Raw genomic sequence first — 23,602 nt, forward strand, 5'->3', positions numbered from 1 at the left:
ACAAAGCAGAATCTGGGCCCCAGACCCATCAGGGTGTCAGGACCATCTTCTCACTCAAGTGGCTGTGGAGAGTCACAGTCAGAAGGGCCTTACAGCATGGTGTGTTGAATGATAATGGTATGGCAGGGCTTTGATGTTGCTGGTGCACTGTCCAGGCCCCATTCTCTGAAGACTGCCACTTTCAGATCTTCCTGTGATTTTGTGTGCACAGGCTCTCCTGGGACATGGAGCTGGTGGACGTTTGTGGGAGGCAGAAGAGAGCTCTGAAGTCTAAAACTCTGGGCCCACTTTTTCCGCAAGGCTCCTGAGTTAGGGTGCATCTTCCTCTATGTCTCTGGTGCCCAGCAGGAGGTGGCACTGGCCAGGTATCCACAAATCTGTGAGATCAGAGCTCTTCATAGCCACATGGATGGAGAAAAGGACACTCTGACAAGGACAGGGTCACACAGTGAGACGAAGAGGCTCTTGCCCACACCTGGTGTAGTTTCTGCCAGTCTGCACCTCCCTGTCCCTCCAGGCTGCTGCTCCAGCCCTGCCTTCAGCCTGGTAGACAGAGCCCTCACTGGCAGACTAAGGTCACTTCTGCCACCTCCCCGCCCCCGCATGTGGGCAAGCAGCATCCTTCCCAGGACTCCTTGAAGCCATCCCTGTCTATTTGACGAAAGGCATCTGGGGCCCGCCAGCCCCACCTCCTACCAAGCGGGAAACACAATACGCCGATAATGATCTAATATTTATACAACGCCTTTCTACCAGATGCATCCCAACAAAGTTTACAAGCTGTCCCTGTGGCTGGCCGTCGCAATGTATTCCAGACCCCCTCCCTGGCCCCTCCTGGGTGGGGAGGCCCAATGCCAGCAGAGGCTCATAAATCCACCTGAGAGACAGGAGAGCCCAGCTGGCACCCAGGGACGGGCCACTCTTGTACCCGTTTGGGCCACTGCCCTGTGGGAGGTCATATGTGCTCAGGACTGGAAAAGAAAGCCATTAAGGGGAGGGCAGAGCTGTGCTCAGGTTTTGAGGTTTGGCCAAAACTCACAGCACCCAGGGAGCCTCTGCCCAGTCCTCCCCAGTCTCAGACCTGTGGGAGGGACCGAGGGAGGGCCTGGTTGGCCAGGCACACACGTTCCTCCCAGTCACTTCCTCCATGGCGGCTCCATGAATGAGGATTTGTGTTCGTTCCCTCCCCATAAATTGCCCTTGGTCACCAGGGCCATGTTCTGTGTCAGAGTCCCTGACCACCAGCCTCGGACAAGCCAGGCTTTGTGAAGTCCGGGGTGGAAGACAAACAAATGATTATTACCTTCGCTGGTCCCCTCCCCCACCTCCTTTTCTTGGCCTGGAGTTAAGACCCTTTTTCTCTGTCAACAATCTTGACTTTGTTCCCTGAGAAGGAAACGGCTCTGGGAGGGACTTGCAGAGATGCTGCCTGGGAGAAAATGGTTCAGGGAGGAGGGTGAAACAAGACAGAGGTTACAGGAAATGGCAGACATTTTTTGTTGAATTAAACCATTAGGAGTGACCCCCAAACCAGAGCCAGGCAGAGGGAACAACTGGATACATTTAGGTCAGGACGAGCAGCCAAGTGAGGAGCTGAAACCAATTACCATAAATGAATGTTTCTCTTTTATTCACGACCACCGTGCCTGTTCCCAGGATGCTCTTGGGCGTCTTATAAAAACAGATGAACTCTCTGGTTTTGTTTGGGGAGTTATTAGCTAATGCAACTGTTGGGCAATTTATCAAACATTAGCACATGCTGAGATTAATGACCAAGAGACGTCAGTGCCTGGTCCTCAGCTGCAGAGGCTGCTGGATGGACTTCGGAGCTCAGGTTATGGTCTTTTCCTTGGCGTGAATGTTTGCAGAGGATGTTGGTGCCCTAAAAGCAACACTTCAAAACCACCTCTGCTGTAGGGTCCTTTTGGTGGTAACTCTCCATAGCCACTGGGGTGAGGATATGGTGCTGAAACCCAGTTTGGTCTGGGGTCCAGATTGTGCTCTGTGCCCCAACCACCTGGCCAGCTTAGGCTTCCTGTAGTTTTTCTCCCACTGGACCATGGCAGATGCTGTGCCCTGGGCCTGGGTTGACTTCCTCCAGCTTGTCCACCTGACTAAACTCTCAGCTCTAATGCTTTGTTCTCTGTGAAGATTTCCCTGATGCCTCAGCCTTCCCTGACCCGCCCACACTTATATCTTAGCTTGCACTGTCTTAGGTTGGAGTTGCAGGTTTATAGGTGGATTGCCCAGACCAGTGATGGTGAACCTTTTAGAGCGTTTAGAGCCAACTGCCCACTGTAGCATGCATGCCATAGGTTTGTCACCACTGGCCTAGACTGTGATCTCTCAGGTGTCAGGGAGTGTTTGATTCTTTTCTGTGTCCCTAGTGCCCAATAGGACCTCAGAGAAGGTGTGTCAGGGTTTTTGAATGCATGAGTGAAGGGCTGGCTGACTGTCCATGTGCTGCAGGGCTTTCCTCAGAGGCTGTCTTTCTCTCCACCAAGAAGAGAGAGCCATGATTCTTCCTATCTAGCTTTCTAGAGGACTTCATGAATGTGTGATCAATCTAAGAACCACACAGTTGAGGAGGAAGACCTGGGTTTGTGACCTGATGCAGTAGCTATTTATGGGCCTCAATCTTTCAATCAGTGAAATGGCCTACGTGACTTCTCATCAAATCTTGAGAAGAAAGTTGCCAAAGGCTGCATGGTTTTGGGACATTCTCAGTCCAAAAAGGGAGGGAAGGAACTAAATCAGATTAAAACTATTCTACTACTTACCCTCAACTTGAGGAAAGGAATGCTTCTTTATAGGATTTTGGCTAAAATGCATCTTTATTTTGTGGTGGGGAAAAGAACTATCTTCAGAGTCAGGAGCAGCTGGGTCCAGCCCAGCTTAGATGGAGCTTGCTCGTACCATCTCATAGATTCTAGATTTCTGAAACATGGGGCAATGGTTCTTCACACTTCGTGGAGATGGCAGTGTTTGGGAAGTGCTGAGTCTGTGATTATTGCTGTTAATTACATTAACAAGCTCTGCCAGGTGCAAAGAATGGTAGGAACGGCCCTCAGGCTGCCATCTTCTTTCTTTCTTGTTGATATTTTGGACAAGTCTTAGTGCTCCAGAACTAACATTCTTCCTCTTTGCTCACTTCTACCCAATGTGTTCCAAGCCAGCATCGGCCCCTCTGCCAGGCTCTGCAGCTGGCTTTTCCCTATGAGCGGCACCATCCTGGTTGGTGGGGCTGACATCTGCCAAAAAGCAGACCACCTTCTCGGATTTTCCATCTGCAGCTGGGAGAGAGGCAGGAGGGCGGGCTGGCAGGGAAATTACAAAGCAGGCACCCGCTGCAGTCCTGCCTGTGTGGTGGATGAGGCACTGCCAAGGCCTTGGTCTCTGGTGGTCTGAAGCAGCAGGCGTCCATCACTAGCGCAGTGGTGACAAAACTATGGCGTGTGTCTTTGTATCACTGAAAGCTCTAAAAGATTCACCATCCCTGCAAAAGGGCTCATAGAGACCCCTGGGCTGGAGGATAGTGGGGAAGGACAGGTACCCCGCAGAGGATTGTCCTGTCTACCAGGAGGGACCAAGGCCTGGCTCGGGACCTTAAGGACGGTAGTTACGGATCTCTCAGATTAGGTTATCTCTATCTGTAAAATGGAAACAAATGTGGCCTCCCGGGCCCTTATAGGACCATGAGGGCCTGATGTATTTGGAAGTTAGAATTTTTCAGATTTTTAGAAAGTAATGCCATAATTCCATATATTATAAAAGACCTACAGTCAGGTAAGGAGAAGAGCTTGTGAGCAAACTGAGTTCTGCAGTGGACGGTATGAATATGGACACTACATGGTGTTAGTGAAGACTCATGTAGGTTTAAATCAGGTTTTTTGACACCAAATAAATTTGCTGTAAATTCTTGGAAAAGATCTCTATTGTAGATCTTAGATTTTGGAATCAAAGAAGAAAGACCATGAATCTAAAATGTCTACATCATAGACCTATGATGGCAATAGCAAAAATGGGAACCATAAGCGGCGAACAGATTTTCAAGAAATGGGAGTCATTAGCTCCCCCAGAGCAGTGGTTCTCAACCTGGACTACACATGGTAACCACCTGGGGGCCTTAGGAGTCACGGGTCCCTGGAGTCTACTCTCCGGGCACCTTTAACTCTGGAGCTACGGGCTTTGGCCTGGCAATGGCATTTCCCATTGTCCCTTCAGGACTCTCCTTTGATGAACACTTCACTGAGACATAATGCACATACTATGCAATTCACCTAAGCTGTGCAGTTTAATGGCTCTAACATATTCAGAGTTGTGTCCCTGTTACCATGGTCAACTTTAGAATTCTCCTTACCTCACAAAAAAGCCCAAACTCCTTCACTCTTATGCTCACTTTCTGTAGCTCCTCCTAAGCAGCCATGTTTCCATAGTTTTCTTATTATGGGCATTTCCTATAAATAAAATCATATATATTCTTTTGTGACTATCATCTCTACAAAGCATAACATTTTTAAAGCTCAAGGTTCATCCATGTGGTAGCATGCATCAATACTTTACTCCTTTTTATGGCTGAAAAGCAGTAGTTTGCTTATCTATCATTTATTGATAGACTTTTGGATTGTTTCCACCTTTGGCTATTAGGGATAATGCTGCTAGCCATGCATGTGTTTTTGTGTGGGCATGTTTTTCATTGTCTTGGATATATATTTAGGAGCAGAATTGCTGGGCCAAATAATAACACTATGTTTGACTTTTTGAGTAAATGTCATATATTTGTTTTTCTCCAAATTGGTTTACGATTTTACATTCCCTTGAGCAGTGCGTGAGAGTTCTGATTTTTTCCATGGCCTTCTTATTACTGACTTTTCAATTGTAACCATTCTATTGAGTCTGAAGTAGGATCTCATTATGGTTTTGATTTGTATTTCCCTGATGACTAATGCTGTGGAGCAATAAGTATTTTTTGGTCATTTTTCTTATCTTATTTGCTTTTTTGTTTTTTTTGTACCAGATATTGAACTCAGGATCTTAGTTTTCAGAATTCTTTTTTTAAAAAATGCTATCTTAAAGAGAATAAAACCAAACACAATGAAACAGAATAAAGCCAATCAGAACTAAACAATGAGAGGGATACAGGACTTCAATACAAGGCAATAGGAAGTCAACAATGGCTGTCATCATGTATCTTATTATTTTTAAAATAGCCACCCATACCATAAGACATAATAGAATCTAACAAATAAAACCAAACCAAGCCAAACAACGAAAATGATACAGGGTTTCAAAACAAGTTGATAGGAAATTAACAATGGCTCCTTTCCTTTCACCTTCACAATATCTATTGTACATTTTGGATCCCAGTAATTCTTTCAATTTTTATACTAGGGAGACAACACAATGTAGATTCATGTGATCCATTTCACTCATGAGCATGATCTCCAGTTGCATCTATTTACCTACAAAAGCCTCAAGATTATTGCTCTTTATAGCTGAGTAGCTTTTGATTGTATAAAAATATCATATCTTTCCTATCCATTTATCAATTGATAGGCAAGTGAACCTTGCTTTTTTCTGGGTCTCTCTTAAATGAAGCATTGACTTGTTTCTTCTGACCTTCAATCCATGATTTTTCTTTCAAGTAAATACATTGCTTGTATGCAGCATATCGATGAATCCAGTGTCCCAATCCGCTCTGCCTGTGTTTCTTTTCATTGGTGAGTTGAGACCATCTACGCTAATGGTTACAGCTGGCATGCACTGGCTCTTCTCCGCCATGCTATCCTCCTGCCATTGGTCCCTCACTTTTTCCCTCTGTTCAATTGCCTGCCCTTCTCAGCAATTCACCTCTGCTACTGTTCTTGGAACTATGTTCATTTTTATTTCTCTCTAGAATATCCTTCAGCACTCTTTGTAGGATTGGTTTGGTGATCATACATTTCTTCAATTGTGCTTTATCATGGAAGTATCTTGTTTCTCCATTAATTTTGGAAGATAGTTTTTCAGGGTACATCAGTCTGGGTTGGAAATTGTTTTCTTTCAGGACTTGAAACACTTTACTCCCAGCTCTTCTCCCCTTGATGGTTTGTGTTGATAAGTCTAACATGATTCTGATGAGTTTTCCTTTATATGTGATCTATTTTTTTTCTCTAAAAGCCTTTAACATTCTGTTCTTGTGCTGAATTTATGGGATCTTATTGTATGTCTGGGTATAGATTTATTTTGTTTATGGCTAGTTGGAGTTCTATATGCTTTGCTTATCTGAATGCCAGGTCCTTTCGCCATGTTTGGGAAGTTTTCTGTTATTTTTCTGTAAACAGTCTTTTTATGTCATTTGTGTTGACCTCTGCTTTTTGTGCTGACACCTATCACTCTTCAGTTATTTTTCTTTGCATTGTCTTATTTCCTGGTTCCTTATTATTTTAAAGAGATCTTTCCTTTTGTGATTGCTAAACACAATCTTGTCTTCAAAGTCTGAAAGTCTATCTTCAGTTTCTTTCAAACTGTTTTGCCAGCTTTCGATGAAGCTTTTAATTTCCTGGATATCTCTTTGAATCTGTCTCATGCATTGAAGTTCTTTCCTATATTGTTCATTCAAGGTTTCCATCATTTTCCTATGCTCCTCTTTTTTAAATCTATGTCTTCATTAGATATACTCAGTATTTCTTTCATTATGTTTGCGATTTCTTCTTTTACCTGAGATATTGTTCCTGATCTGATTGCTTTTACAGCCTCATGAAATTCTTCTTTACTTTGGTTGCTATCCTTTCAGAAATACCAGATGTGCTACTTCAAATTTCTTCCTTTTTTCAGTCTCCTAGACTTGTTCTGTGTGGGCTGGAGGTCTAAGATTGGTTTTGCTCCTTTGTCTTGACATTTTCCTGGGTTCCTCCAGATGAGCCAGATGTGGGGTCCCGGGCAGTTCTCCCATTGGCTGTTCATCGGCAGTGTAGGGGAATGGGTCAGGCACCTGGGTTTTTCCTATCCTAGGTGCCCAGAGAGGCAGTGGGGTGCAGCGCTGGCTTCTGTGCAGCTACACCGAGGCTTCCCTGATAATGGCAGCTGTGCAGGAGCTTGGCTGGCTGGTTCTCCTCACTGGCACTGGCTACCAGTCCCTGACGGTGGCTGGCATACTCATGGGGCATATATATTCAGTTTCTTCCTCTAGTGTTTACAGTTCTGTGATAATGTCCATGTTGCATCCCAGAGAAGTGCTGGGTATGAACCTGATCTTGGCTTCTGGATGTGCGGGCTGGGACTGGTCTCCTGACAGTGGAGTTCTTGAGTCCAACTGCTGTCTCCTTGCTGTTGCTTCAGACGCTTCCATGTCACTGGCCTCACTGATTACTTTCCCTCCAGAGGTGTGTGTGTGTCTGTCATCCTGGGTCTTGGGATTCCTGTTGGTCTTATACCCTTCCATCTGGTCCACCCTCTGAGATGTAATTGAGGGTTACAGAGCATGAATTCATTTTCTTCCAGCCAGCCCACCCCTCAGGATGTGGCTTTCCGAGTTCTTTACTTGTTCTAGATATAGTTCCCTTAGAAGATATTGAAATAATATTTGATGTACAATAAAATTTTTTATTCTGTGAATTGTTTTTTTCACATCTTTGATAGCATCTTTGGAAGCACAAAAGCTTTAAGTTTTGATAAACTTCAACCTGCCTATTTTTTCTTTGCTTTCTTTGCTATAATTTTGGGGTCATACCAGAAGATCTGTTATTAAGTTCAAGGTTTGGGAGACTTATCTATATGTTTTTTCCCCAAGAGCTTTTTTTTCCTTTTTATCAGTACCAGGGATCGAACTCATGACTGCTTGCTTGCAAGGCAGGCGCTTATGCCGCTGAGCTAAATCTCCAACCCCTCCAAGAGCTTTTTTTTTGAGACAGTGTATCACTGTGTAGTGCAGGCTAGCCTTGAACTCGCTATGTACCCTAGGCTGGTCTCAAACTCAGAACAGTCCTCCTGATTCAGCCTCCTCAGTGCTGGGATTACAGGTGTGAGCCACCACACCCACTTCTCCAAAGAGTTTTATAGTTTAGGTCTTTACATTTAAGTATAACATCTATTTTGAGTTAACTTTTGTATATGGTGTGAGGTAGAGGTTCAACTTTGTTTTTTGCAAATAACTACCGAGTTGTTCCTCTTTCAGTAATACATATACAGTTTGAGAGCCACTGCATTAGACTGGAAACTCAGGAAGGCAGAGTTCATGTTTTCTGTGTCCCTGGTGCCAGCCACAGCAGGAGAGGAAAGAATGGATAATTCCTCGATGGATGGCAGGCGGATAGATGAGTAATGTCTGTAATAGTGACTCCATGAGGACAATGTACCATGAGTCACATCAGCAAAGGGACAGGTACTCATGAAGCCCAACTTCTCTTCTGGGAAGACCCCTTCTTAGTATAGCAGAGCTTATCTGAGGCTCTTTGAACACGGTTTCAATGGTGTGGAACAACATCCCTATAAAGCTAGGCACTAGGAAAGCGCTTGTTAATACGAAGGAAATACAAAGTTGAACCCCACCTTCTTGTAGCCTCTCCCTCCCCTCTCGGCCACATCTCTGCCTTGAAGGTCCCCTCAGCGCTTCTGCTTCATCACATTTGGACACCCATGAAGACGGTGACAGGATCAGAGCAACTGCAACTTCCTCTCCAGCAGGCAAAACCACACTCACCTTTCATGGAGGAAGGTTACAGCCCTTCCCACCCTGCCACCCCCCTACCCAGCCATCTCCGTCGTCCCCAAGGGCAGACCCAGGACCTGACAGGCCACAAGAGGGCACCTTACCAAGCAGCTCTGTTCCTTCCCTCTCTTGGAAACTTTGACTTCTATTAATTTAGCCTGAGCTCACATAAGCTATTTTTTATTGACCCTAACATACTGCTCCTTCAGATCTTGCTGATAATACTTAACAATATGAGATAAAGAATAGGAGGCTTGAGGCAGACATTTTGCAAATTTAAGCCCAACTTAGTGATTTAGTGAGACCCTGCTTGAAAAAAGAAAAAAGAGCTGGTGGTGTGGTTTAGTGCAAAAGTCCTGAGTTAAGTTCCCAGTACCACCATAAAAAAAAAAAAACCAGTATATGACTTTATTATAGTATATTGATATTTTAGTATAATGTTATTAACACTGTGTTAGGGTATATTAATGATGATGACTACCCCCTACTCTTTACTATGTTGCAGCAGTGTGTACCGTGCCTTAAATAATGTAGGAATGTTCTGATTGTCCCCATTTAGAGAAGGGTTAGGCTCCAAGGGATTAAGGAGCTGATTCAAGGCTGCAGACTTTGGATGTGAACCTGTGTTTGCCTGCTTCCACAGGCCTGACTTTTTGAGTTCTTTGCTGTCTTAACTCCTGGGCCTGTCCTACCTGAGGACATTATTGCTCTGCCTTCCCTGCAGTTGGTGTTGAGCCTGGAAACTTTTAGCCTTTCAGGCTTGTTCTAGGTCTTTGATCCTGCCCTCACATTGCTTCTTTCTTTGAAAACTTGGGCTTCTCTCTTTCTGGCCTGCAAAAGTCTAACCAGGGAAGACAGAGATAGAATCCTTCATGTCTCACTCCAGCCCTCACCTGGTCTCATGCTCCGTAGGGATCAGGCATTGGATTGGGAGCCCCACCCACAGGCATTGTGTCTTGGGCTCCTGGTACCCAGAGATGCCGTTACTTTCCTTTTCCAGGTGTACAGCTTTTCTCAGAGCATGGCTGTCAGGCATACAGAAGCTACTTGCCCCTTTCAAGGAGAACACAGATGGGCCTGGAACCAGCTAGAGAAGGATAGCCCTGGTCTGCAGATATGTTCAAACTCCTCCTATTAGGGACCTGCTGTTCTCATACTGCAGCCTTGCCCAGGCCAGTGGTTGTGGGATAGTTGGGTGTAGCCTTCAGAGCCCTGGGAGGAAGGCATCTACAAAAGAAGATAGCCAGGGGAGCCTGTCTAATCACTTTCTTGTTGCTGAGAAACATTTCCTAACACCCACAACTTAAAGGAGAAGAGGTTTATTTTGGCTTCCAGTCTGTAGAGGTTTAAATTCATAGTTGGTTGTCTCCAAAGCAGGACAGTATGGCACAGGGGCATCGTAGAGGAGGAGCTGCCTATAGCTTGGAGCAGCGAAGCAAAAAGCATGAAGGGAAAATCTGGGAGGAGAGATAAACGCCTTCAGGCCACTCTCCAGACACTCACCATTTCCAACCAAACTCCATCTTCTTCTGTTACATTTATGTGGTGAGTATCATGCCCCTGTGATCCAGGCTTCTTCCAAAATCCCCCACCCCCATGACTGCATGAGGCTTTAAGGGGACATCTAGGTATAACCTGTCATAGAGCCATTTCACTAGGCCAAAGCCCAGATAGGAACATTTTTCAAAGCCTATGTAGGTTCCAGGAAGTGACTGGAATAGCTGCTAGTTTATTTCTAATTAGTGTAGTTTGACTAATGTGATACGGTGCAATGCATTACAATAAACCAACTAGGCAGAACCCTACCTTCTTCATTCAGGTATTTTCTCATTCATTTATCACTGCATTCAATCATTGTTGTTCACTTGCTTATCATTTTTCTCATTCATTTACTTCCCCAGGCACTTGCACAGGGCCTACTTCCTAACCTCTGTCTTTTTCTCAAATGTGACAGTAGTGAGGTCCTGCATTTCAACCTGCCACGGGAAAAGCTTTCCCCCCACTTTAACTTTTCCCATGCATCTTACCAATCCAGTACCTAATTTACTTATTTGTTTTATTCATTGCCTGACTCTACTGAGTCTAACAAGGAGGATTTTGTTTATTTCTTTTGTTCCTTGGTCCTCAGTACCTAGAATAATGAAATGTTTTTGGTATTGATAAGTCTACTCATTTATCCAATAAACACAGACCTGGGAATTTGTGGGAGACAGAGCTTTTGAAGAGGCTGAGGATCCAGGACAGTTGATTGAGACAGGGGCTGAAAACTGAGCTGTGGGATCTGGGGATGCATGTGTGGACAGAGAGCTTGATGAGTGACAAGCAGTACAATCCAGGTGGTGGGACATCTGGTATAAGGCAAGTGGAAAAGTGCAGAGCACATTTGTGGGCACGATGCTGAAGCCTCGTAGCTGGACTTGGTGGATAAGTGGGTGGGGGTGATGGGAGTGAAGCTTTGGGAAAGACAGAGATTCTGTGTTGCAAAGTCTGGGTGGAAAGTGATATTATTAACCAAGAGGGTTCTTGGAAGTTTCCAAAACAGAAGGAAAGATGGTGGCTTAGAAACTCCCTCTCAAAATCTACCTGCAATTATAATTTGACCTACATTTTTTTGTGTTGTGTTGATTTTATTATTCATGATATCTACTTCTTCCAAGCATCAGGAGAAGAGGGTTTCTAGCTACCTCATCCATCTCTCTGTCTTACATCTGGATGTCTGTGAGATGTGGCTTCTTAGTACAGACAGGGGAGGAGCTTGCATGCAGGAGACCCATCCAGCTGCTTTCATTCACCGTGGTCAGGATGGCCTGTGGTGGGACTGGGATGTGAGCCGAAACCTTAGAGTTTGACATTTGGGCCTGGTCGCCTCCAAAATATTGTCTGCCTTTGGAAAATTACAGATTACCCTGTTTTAGGATTTTGAGTAAATATCAGCCACAGCTCCATAGCTATGGAGTTTATGTGAAATTGCTTTCAGAAGTGGAAGACAGAAAGAAGCAACAGGGAAGACTTTGGGGAGGAAACTTAGAAGGCTGTTTCTGGACAAGTGAGAGACCTTCTCTGTGGGGTCCCCATGGGAGGAGGCGCATAGTATGATGATGGACCCTTCCTAGTCAGAGATCTCCAAGGGTGGAATGATGGTGTTTGATATAATGAGCTCCCTGACCCAAGCATGGGGCGCAGGTAGAGGATGAATACTCACTGAGGAGGGAGACTGAAGAGAGGCATCTTGGTCTGACTGAGTAGCTAGAATGGACTCAGGTACTTTCAGAATTCACATCCTAAGCTGCTAAGGGACTTCAAAGATTAAGTATGTTACATCATGGTCACTCTCCCAACTCTGACATTTTTCTCCCAGACCCAAACCCATGTTCTTCAATGTTGAAAATTAAAGTATCAAGAATAAGTCATACAAGTTTTTCCAACTAATGAGTGAAAAAAAGGAAAGAATTTGGCATTCTCCGTCATTTTGCAGTGTTCAATAAATGAATGGATCTTGACCTTGAGCATCAATGGCTGCTGACAATCCCAAAATCATACATGGCCAAACATGATGTGTTTCTGATGGAAGAGCACACCTCACCTAATTGTTTTGCCAAATGAATTTTATCTACTGTATTAAGCTATTGTTGTCAGGTATTATGGCTTGGACCTAAAATACCCCCCAGCACTTTATGTTTTGGGGCTATGGGAAACTCTGGCTGACTTGCTGTTAGGAGGTGGGGACTAGTTAGAAGCAAGTCATAAGAGGAATGACCTTGAACATATCTCTCTTCCTGCCTCTTCTCTTCACTTCCTAGCCACTGTGACATAAGTCGTGTTTCCTCTTCTGTGCCCCTCTGCCATGCTATTTCTGCTTTGAAGTCAGTCAACCATGAACTGAACCTGTGAGCTAAAATAAGCCTCTCCTCCTTTAATATATGAGAGTCAGGCATTGTGTCTATTAACAAGAGTGACTAAGTCACGTTTTGATACCAAGAATAGACTTCTTGCCATGAGTATACTTGACCATGTGGTTTAGAAGTTTTTGAAACTGTTTCATAGGTGAGCTTAGAAAGTTTTGAAGATGCTGGCTAGAGAAACCTTAAAATGCTGTGGAAAATGTTTGATGGAAGATTCTAGTTAGAGCTCAGGAAACTAGAGTGCTGATAAAAATGCAGAAAGCAAAGACTGAGCTTAGGAAGATTCAGTCGGGACCAAGGACTTCACTGGAAGTTGGACTTGTGTGTTATGCACTGGCACAAAATTTATCTTCATTTTGCTTGTGTCCTGAGACTTTGCAGTAGACTGAGATTAAGGGTGGCAGACTAACTAATCTAGCGAAGAAAATTTCAAACTAGTCCAATATTCAGGGAATGGCATGGATAATGCTGGCTGCTTCTACCCATATTTGGTCCATGAGAATCAGGACCAAAAACCAGAGATGAATAACTTGAAAAATTTTACTGGTGGCCAGACAGGAAGCACCTATAAAGATGGGATTTGTACCTCTGGACCAAAGTAAAGCATAGTTGCTGAAAAGATTAGCATTAAAAAGAAACTAAATGCTTTGGCTCAGGACAATAAGAAAAATGCCTTGAAGGCATCTCAAGAATCAGCAAGACTCTTTCCTGTACTGGCTCCACGGTGTGAAATTACAAAGCTTTTATTTGTACCCCCTACTTGAGAAAGGTTTCATAGGGAGTTGTTACCCAGGATTCATCTAGACACTCAGCAGTTCTCTGCAGCCATGATGCAAGGGGACAAGGCTAATGAATGAGATGGTGAGAGACTCTGGCATCATCACGTGGTGGTTGGGAAGTGTGGTGTCCATCCACATTTCAGAATAAGTCCTGGGAGGCCAGCTAGTGTGCCCCTGAGAGGGCAGTGTGTGAAGCTGTGTGAGGCTGAAAGTGTAGAGGAGACTCTAGGAAGTTGGAGAAGTAAGGAACATGCCACTTTTGTATCTTGAACAACTATTTGTAAAAGGACAGTATGTAGACATCAGCTAGTGATTTCTTACTGTTTATTTTTTCTCTGAACATGTGGATTATTTCTACCCATTTTCTGTTTTGTTTAGTCTTTCTTTAAATAAGCCTTTTTAAAAATGGCAAAAAAAAGAAGGAACATAGAAGATATGACAAGAAAAGCTGCAGGAAGTGAGGAAAGCCACCCAAGAGAGAGCTCATGAAGTCTGCAACCTAAAATGCTATAGGGTGCAGTCACCTAAGCCCTTGGAGTTCACATATGACTCAGATGCTGAAATAGTGCTACAAGATTTAATGTTTGCCCTGCTGGGTTTCAGTCTCACTTTGGTCCCATTCCTTTCTTTTCTTTTTTCTTTTTTTGAAATGTAAAGAAAAATTCATTGGAAATCTGAAAAATTTTAAAAGACTGACTTTTCCAGAATACTGCAGCTACATAATGCATTGCGTCTATCATGTTAAAACATGCATCAGACACAAATACAAAAGCCATGAAAAAATTCACCATTCTTCAACAATTCGAGCAAAGATAAAATGCCTAAGGAACAACACGGATGACTTGCAAAGGATGGGCTCTTCAAGTACCATTAAAAAAAAAACGAGCACAAATATCCATGTGTTCAGTTATATACACTGAGTTGGATCTTTGGCACTAGAAATCAGAGCATTTGTCATATAACATTTAACATGTATTATAAAAGTGCACAGTGTCAAAGGAATAGAACCACCAGTGATCAAAAGCAGCTTTGTCAACTAAGCAATAAAACACTGTACACCATTTCTTTGTTGTCCATCACTGAACACACTGGTAGCAACTTTGAAATTAAAAAAAAGATAAAAGGAGCTGTAACCCTTTTTATTTTCTCTGTTTAAAAATCAAACAAAATGAACATCATCTCTGAAATACACTAACATCTTCAAAGTACATCATTTGTACAACAGAAAGGCTAGGAGCAAAACTGCGTGGACAGAGATCCAGACATGGGTGTGAGAGCCTCACACTGCTTTCTGATGGTGGGGGAGCACTTCATAATCACTGGTGCTAAACAAGGTTGCTGAATTCTTCGCCAGATACTTGAGGAAATCATGAAGATAATTCAGTAATAAAGCAAGGCTTTTCTCATCCAGAGGTGTATAGACCAACAATGCTCCAATTCATACATAATCTCAGTAGGTGTGGTGCTCCATACACCTGGGACATGGGTACATCAGGGTGATCAGCAAGGATCTCTGCATACTGTGGCCTCTCAAATTTGTAGAGGAGCTGAGTGCCCAGCATCAGTATTCTTTAATCCCTGGTACAACCTCATTAACAGCATACTCCTTATAGTCTGTGTTTCCACAAGATTTCTTATAATTTGCATACTCCTCTAGAATGGAATCTACATTCCTCTTGGCAGGAAGATAAAACAGCTGTTTCTGACTGGCAATTAGGTCTCAGTCATCAACAAGCCACAGTTTAAGCTCTTCAGAAATCTTTATTTTAACTTCGACTCTGTTCATGAATGTTTCTTCATTTTCAACAGTAGGATCCACCTGTGCCCTCTTCTTCCAAGGAGGCTGAGGTGTCTCATTGGTACTGCCACCGTCTCCATCACCAGGGGTTTTTTGTTTGTTCTTTTTAGTTTTCACATCAACATTTTTCTGTTGCAGACCAGCTGACTTCTTTCCTGGAGCAGTCACTCTCATCTTTCTCTGTGCATATTGCTCTTGATTGGCCTTTTGAAGTTCTAGCTGTTTCTGCAGATTGGTGTCCACATACTTGAGTACTCTGCTTTCTGGAACCCACTCATCCCAATTTTTATTCCAATCACTGTGATGTATTAAGTGTTTCACTTGTTTGTCCTTCGTAGCATCTTTACACACTTTGCTTCATAAAGAAGAGGCCCACCCATGAAAGCACAGTATTCATTCACCCTCCTGAAACTTGGACTTCAGGTCCTGCTTGGGTGCCATTTATAAGTGATTTGCTGTCTCCTTCTCCCCCCATTCCTCTCTTTTCCCCTATTCCACCCTTTTGGAATGGGAATGTGTACCCTGTGCCATTGTTTGTTGGCAGTGTTTAACTTTCTTTTGATTTTTACAGGGACTCACAGCTAAGAATTTGCCTTGAGTCTCAGAGAAGACTTTGGAGTTTGATTTTTCATTAGAGCTGGAACTATTAAAACTGGTGGCTCTTAGAGATGGGATGAAATGCATTTTGTCTAGAGATGGACAGACGTCTTTTGGGGGCCAGGAGAAGGATGTTATAGTTTGGACCTGAAATGACCCCCAATGCCTCATGTGTTTGGAAGGTGACTGGATGTTGTAGGCACTACAGCTGACTTACCATTAGGAGGTAGGGGCTGGTTAGAGGCAGGTTACAGGAGATGTGATCTGGAAGGGTACATCTCCCTTCCTGCCTCTTCCCCTCACTCTCTGCTTCCTGACCACCATGATTTGAGCAGCTTTGCATCTGCTTGCCCCTCTACCCTGCCATTTTGCTTTGGGGTCAACCACTCATCAGCTATAACCATTAACCAAAATAAACCTCTTATCCTTTAAGGTATTATATCCCAGAGATGAGACAGTGACTAATACAGAAAAGAAATCAGGACTCATGGCAAATGGCATCAGAAATAGGCTGTCAGCAACATACAGACTGTGAAAATCTATAGGTCAAAATCTGGGTTCTTCTGGCAGTAAGTCAGGAAAAGCAAGGGGTAGAGGGCAAAGCTGAAGATTGAAAGAGATCCAAAATGTGTATCAAGTAAAGAAACTGATACAACTAAAAATGATACCAAGATATGTACATCTGGTTGATAAAATCATAAGGAAAGTCAAGAAAATAATAATTATAAGAGGTAGGATTTGTAATTCCTTTTAGGGACGGGGGAGAGAGTTGTTATAAGAATGACACACTGGGAAGGACTTCTGGGATGGCCACCACAGCTCTATTTCTTGACCTTGATTATAAGGATGCTCACCTTATAATGGTTCATTACACTATGTTGTATGTTTGCTTTGCATGATTTTCTGTTATTTTATAACAAAATGTTGTAAAGAATATGTCTCAGTTGCATTTTAGTGTGACCCCTCCAGAGCCCTTGTACACTTTGAATTAGATGGCCCTTACTAAATGATCTCTTTTTTCTAGCTTCCCATTCCCTCTTAAATGTCAAGACAGAGAAGTAAAGAAAGTGAAGAAAAGCCCTATTGCTTTAAAATCTGCCACTGTCCTGACTGTGGCATCCCCCATAGGACTGAAGCCACAGCTGGGTCAACGGGCCCAGGAAAGCCCAGTGAGCAACTCACATGGGAAGCTTGGTCTGGGACACTTAGCTGGGCAGGGACTTTCATCCCACTGGGCCATTTCAATGGAGGAGAGAACCTGGAACTCAAAACAAAAAACAAAATGAAACCTTGACTAGAGAACAGGAAACATGGTCCAGCTGCTCTGTGACCTTAAACAAGCTCCTGACCTTTTTGGGCAAGGATTAGTGTGGATGCTGTCTCATCTCAACATCTGAGGGCCCAATGAGACCTGTCCATCTGCAAGCTCCAGAGGCCAAATTCTGGGACCAGGGTGATCAGTGTGCGATCTTCTAGCTCCGGAGGGCACATGCACAGTGCGGTCCCACACAAGCCGTGCAGTCAGTGCCTGATGACTAGGGTGGTGACTGAGCCCCTTAAAGATAAGACCTTGAGCCTGGGCTGGGGGCCAGACCTCAGACGCAGGCTGCAGGAGAGAGAGGAAAGGTTAGGCAGGACTCCCCAGTCCTTACAGGGCACCCCAGTATTTGGACATACCCCCGAGAGAATGCGACCAGTGGGGGCTCTAGGAGCACCTGTATGGGCCGGAGCAGCCTCACTGTGGTTGGAGGAGGAACCCTTTTCACGCCTGAGCAGCCTGCCAGAAGTCAGGGCAGCCTGCAGAGCGCAAGGCCAGGACGATTTTGTCTCACACCCGATGCCGCCAGCCCGGGCCGACCTCTCGGAGCCCAAGCCAGGCAGAGGATTTCCACAGTGCAGCTCCCCGAGAGAGCGGGATTAAGGGGAACTGCTCGGGTGGGCTGAGCAGGGGCCAGGGGGAGGCTGGGCAGAAACCCAAAACCTCCGCAGCTGTTTCCAGTTTGCCGCCCTGGCTCGGACGAGGTGGGCTGTGCACAGGGCACCGTCCGAGACAGAGCACCAGGGAGCGTGGTTGCCAGCTCTGTCTCTTTCTGTGTCTCCTCCACCCTGTATCCTTTATCCTCGGTGGGCCTTTCTCCTGCCTATTTTCTTTTTCTTTTTCTTTTCTTTCTTTCTTTTTTTTTTTTTTTTTTTTTTTGTCTTTTTCCTTTTTATCGGTACCGGGGATCGAACTCACGACTGCCTGCTTGCAAGGCAGGCGCTTATGCCGCTGAGCTAAATCTCCAGCCCCCTCCTGCCTATTTTCACTGGAGCTTAATCTGGCCTTTTCTTTTTCTCGTTCTGCCTTCTTTTTTTTTTTTTTTTTTTTAATTTTATTTAAGGAGAAAAGAAAAAAAAAAAAGCAGGGAAAGGGTACAAGTTATACAGATTTACAGAAAAAAAAATGAACAGTAGGAAATCACTAGTTAATGGATTACATCTTGTCATCTTAGAAATAATTGTTCAAGTCACAAAATTAAAGCTTGTAAAGTGGACATTCCATCAATGATACTGTAAACAGTTCTGTTCATTGATCCAATAAAACTCTGTGATATCATTTTCTATCTTATACACTTAAATATACATGCAGTTATATAGTTTGGAGCACTTTCTTTTCCTCTCTTTTGTACCATGACTATTACACATTTTGGGTTTCATTGCTCCCACAGTTCTTATTACTTTTTTGGAAGAGAGTAAAACCAAATGTGACATAACAGAACAGAATCGGTCAAGTCAAAAGGGTGGACATAATAGATAATGTAAAAACATAATACAAGGTGATCAACAATGGTTACCATAATGCCTCCCGCTATCTCTAATAGAATTGCCTATATCGTTAGTTATAATACAATTAAACAAAACAGTAAAGAATAAAACCGACAAAACCAAAACATTGGAGACATTGTAGGTCTTCAAAAGTAGATAAAAGTCAACAAGAATGGGCGTCATAATGAATCTCATTATCTTTACAGCTGATGCCTAAACTTTCGAACCTGATACTATCCAACAAAACAGAATAGGGGAACATCAGTTAAAAACCAGATGGTGAGAGTAATACAGGGCTTTAAATCAAGGTAATGAAAAGTCAAAGTGGGTTACTATAATATATCCTGCTATTTTTTTTCCTTTAATTAAAAGGATAAAGATAAAAAAGTAAATAATGGAGTGGAGATTGAGATAAAAGAGGGCATAACAACGAAACAGCGCAGATCAAAACATAACCATTTAAGCAGAATAGTGTTTCACCACCAGATAATCCTAACCTAAAAGTAGTTACCATATTGTCTCTTTCTTTGAAATCCTTGAGTACAACTTCGTATACTGTAGCATTAAGTATATCAAAACAATGTAAAACCATTCAAGAGAATGACAGCATTACAGAGTATTTAGAATCGACTAACAGAAAATGAACAATGGTTTCTGTATAATCTCCTTGTCTTTAAAAGGTTTTTGCTTATACTATCGTACATAATAAAATCCAATAAGATACAGCCTATTTAGACCATTGGAGACAGAAGGACAAAAGCTAGATGAGACTTCAAAACAAGATGATACTAAATCAGTATTACCTATTAAGATGTCATTTTCTCCAAAATAGCTGTTCCTATCATCCAATCTTCTCTGCCTCATTTCTGTTGAGCTCTTTTTCTGTCAGTAGCTATCAGTTTGTCTTCTTCATTTTGTTCTCTGCTCCATTCGTTGTGGCCTCTCTGCTATTATTTCTGGATTCTTTGTATTTTTCTTTTTTTAGAATATCCTGCAATACTCTCTTTAGAGTTGAATTGGTGGTTGCAAATTCCCCCAGTTCCTCTTTATCCTGGAAGCACCTTGTTTTTCCATCAATTTCCAGGGACAGTTGTGCAGGATATCTCAATCTTGGCTGGAGATTATTATCTTTCAAAGCTTGAATTATTTCCCCCCATGCTCTTCGTGATTTGATGGTTTGTGCAGAGAAATCTGCTGTAATTCTGATGGGTGTTCCCTTGTAAGTGGTCTGTTTCTTGTCTCTTACAGCTTTTAATATTCTGTTCTTGTATTGAATTTCTGGAATTTTTATTATTATATGCCTGGGTGTTGCTCTGTTTGGGTTGTAGGTAGCTGGGGTCCTGTATGCCTCATACATCTGAGTATCTTTACCTTTTGCTAAATTAGGAAAATTCTCCTGGATTATTTCTGTGAGTAGCTTTTGTAGTTCACTTGTTTGTGTCCCTACTTCTTCTTTTATGTTCTTAATCCTTAAGTTATGGATCCTCTTATCATCTTCTTGTCTTTGTATTATTGCTGTTTGTTTCTTTGTTATTTTTAAGAAGTTTTTCATTTCATTCTCCCATATTACAAGTCTGCCCTCCAGTTCAGATAGTCTGTCCTTAGTTTCTTTCAAGCTGTTATGCCAGTCTTCTATAGACTTCTTAGTATCTTGGTAGTCCCTTTGAACCTGCTTCACGTATTCTATTGTTTCTCTGTTTTCTCCATCAAACAATTCTCCCCTTTTTTTCTGTTCTTCCATTCCATCACCTGTTTTTTCTTGGGTGGTACTTAGCATTTCTCTAATTATTCTGCCTACTTCTAGCTTCAGGTCGTTGATAACTTCATTCCTGAATTGGTCTATGAGGCTCTCTATATGGTGCCTTATGTGTATTGGTGCGGTGTCTGCTATTGCCTGTTTCTCAGAATTGGGGGCCGAGGAGCCTTTCTTGTTGCTGCCTTTTCCCATATTCTCTGTTCCTTATATATGCAAGCTTATATGAGAGGCCCAGCTTCTCTCCCAGTCAGCCACAGCCTGATCGAATTGTGCCAGCTAGGTGTTCCCGCTCACCGTTGCGCACCAGGGAGTTACGGACCAGGCAGCCTACGCGTCTCCCCTCCCGGCCACCGTCAGGCTCTGGGATCTGGGTTGGGACAGTCTACCAGGTCCGCCGGCAGCGTCACGCAGGCCAGGCACTTTTCACCAATCCCGCCCGAGAGGGGGATGTGTGGCTGGAGTTGCCACAGCGCCCTGCTCCCGCAGGACTGCTCGGGCCCAGAAAGTCCTCTGCTGGAGTCAAACTGTGGTAGAGTGTCAGTTTCTCTCACTCACCTCACCACAAGTCAGTGCACACCTCCCTGCCGTTCGCAGATTGCCGGTCTCAGAGCTTCCGCGCGTCTCTCTCCTTGCCGAGCCGCTGTAGAGGCAGCCAGCCGCTGCGCGGCCGGAAACCCAAATCGCGGCTTACAATGGCGTGGGGTCCAGCCTCCACACCGAGGCTTTTCTCTTCATGTTTTAGAACCAGGACTGCATTCCAAGTTGGTTTCTCTCAGCCCAGTTCGTTCCTGAGTCAGCAGAGCATATCTCCACCTGCTTATGTCTCCTTAGTCCGCACCATTCCTGGCTTCTGAGCCGAGTCTTTCAGAGAGCCTCCGGTAGTTGCTGTTATCTGTCCGCCATGTTCTCCCGGAAGTCCCCGTTCTGCCTTCTTAAAAGTTTCATGGATTCAAGGACATTAGGGAGGTCGTTGGTCCCTGTGACAGGGGGCTCTGTGTTCTCCTGACCACATTTCCTGGAATTTGGGCCCTCACCGCCCCACCTCTCCTCAGCCCATGCAGAAGGAGGCTCATTAATCTCAGAACTCAGCGTCAGGCAGCAGAGTCCATTGAAAACCCTGCCAAGGGCTTTGGGGACACACCCACCTTCCAGTCAAGATTGGTTCTCCAGGCACACTCCTCTCTCCGGGCATCTCTTCCACCTGCTTCCCTTCTGTGCAGGTTCACAGCATTGAAGTTCCCACCTGGAGTCAGGGACTAGCACTGTCTTCACAGCACAGCAGAGGCAGGGAAACACAACTTTCCATGGTCTCTAAACTGGATTTCTACAAGTGACAGGACAGGAATGGGGTGGAAGCTCAGACAGGAACAGAGCAGCAGTGGTTTGCTGCTCCAAAGTCAGACAGACCTGGATGCAAATTCTGCTTTGCTGCTCACTAACTGTGCTCCCTGGAGCAGAAACCCTGAGCTTCAGCTCTCACAGCATGCTCCTTTGCAAGCAGCAGGCACAGGGCTGAGTGCAGAATAGGCTTCTGGGGGACAGTTGCTGCTCCTCCCTCTATATGGGTCTAAGACTCCTTACGATCCCATCACTCTCCTGTTCTGTACCTGTGCTCACCTCTGGGCCAGGTCATAACCCAAGGCCCTGGCTTTCTACACACTGAAGACCGAAACTAGAGTCTTGTCTATCACCATGCAGTAAACTAAAGTCAAAATGATCAAAGATCTAAATATTAAAACAGAAACATTAAATCTACTGGAAGACAAGGTAGATAGAAATCTTGAAGACATAGGGCTAGGCAAAGAGTTCATGAACAAAATGCATACTGCATGAGAAGTACTTCAAAGAATCAACTAGGATCTTATCTTATTAAAAAGTTTTTGCACTTCAAAAGAAACCACCAACAGAGTGAAAAGAAAACTACAAAATGGGAAAAAATTTTAGCCAACTGTCCCTCAGACAAAAGACTTATATCTAGAACGTATAAAGAATTGAAAAACATCAGGCCCCTCAGATTCGAAGACTGAATCCAATAATGGGCATCTATGGTGAACACATACTTCTCAGATGAAGAAATACAAATAGCAAATAAATACACGAAGAAATTTTCAGTATCACTGGTCATTTGAGAAATGAAAATTAAAACAACATTGAGATTCTATCTAACTCCAGAAAGTGGCCAAATTCAAGAAATCAGCCAGTAACAAATGGGCAGGACTGTAGGGAAAAAGGAATGCTTCTCTGCTGATGGTGAGAGTGTAGACTGGTACAACCGCTGTGGAAATCAGTATGGAGATTCCTCAAAAAACTGGAATCGGAGGTTTCATTCCATCCAGCTTTTCTCTTTTTGGGTATTTTCCCAGAAGAATTGGAAACATCATGCCACAGTGATACATGACACCCATGTTTGTAGTAGTACAATTTGTATAGCTAAATCTTGGAAACAACCCAAATGCCCATCAACCAAAGAATGGATTAAAAAAGATGTAGTATTTTTATACAATGGAATATTACTCAGTTATAAAGAAGGATAACCTTGAGGCTTTTATAGGTAAATGGATGTATCTTGAGACCATATTCATAAGTGAAATAAATCAAACTCACAGGTATAAATATCATATTGTTTCTCTAGTGTAAAAAAACCTGAAAGAGTAATAAGATCCAAAATGTACAAGATTGTCAAAATGATATTGTCAAAATGAAAGGGAAACAAAGTGCTCAAAAGGGAAGAACAACTGGGATAGGGGAGAGGAGGAAAGGAAGAAGGAAAAAGATTTTATGTATACAAATATACATATATAATGTGTGTGCGTATGTTTATATATACGCATGATCGATAACTATACAACTAAGCTTTGTATGTTTATCAAAAAGAACAGTTTGCATGTTCATTGTTCGATTATTTTATCATTTTTATGCCTAAATCTTATAATCTTACTTGTAATATGAGTAATTACTTCTAAGATAACAATATGCAATATATTACCTATAGTTAGTTTTTTATTATTTTTGAAATTCTATATGTTTCTATCATTTTTTATTTTGTTTTTAAAATAAAAAATACAAAAATTACAAGGCAAAGTGACATTAAAAAAATCACACCAGGAAGCAAATTAATTTTCAAGCTAAAAGCCCCTCAGTTCCCACTGAGGGCTGGTAGTATGACATTCTGGCCAATATGAATACATTTCATTTTGTTTCGTTTGGAAAACAAACTTTTAAGCAGACACTACTCTTACCCCTGGAAATTTAAGGGTTTTTAAATGACTTGACCAA

General features: G+C 43.3%; 1 long non-coding RNA gene and 1 pseudogene across 1 annotated transcript in view; one reads left to right on the plus strand and one right to left on the minus strand.

Moving 5' to 3' along the window:
• The window catches only part of LOC134473063 (uncharacterized), a 181,221-nt gene that overhangs the window by 57,651 nt on the left and 99,968 nt on the right, over positions 1-23,602 (plus strand). The window lies entirely within an intron of this gene.
• Positions 14,650-15,609, minus strand: LOC100714337 (mortality factor 4-like protein 1; annotated as a pseudogene).

This window comes from Cavia porcellus, unplaced genomic scaffold (genome assembly GCF_034190915.1).
Source record: "Cavia porcellus strain 051 isolate PalLab524CR breed Dunkin Hartley unplaced genomic scaffold, mCavPor4.1 scaffold_25, whole genome shotgun sequence".
Classification (NCBI taxonomy): Eukaryota; Metazoa; Chordata; class Mammalia; order Rodentia; family Caviidae; genus Cavia; species Cavia porcellus.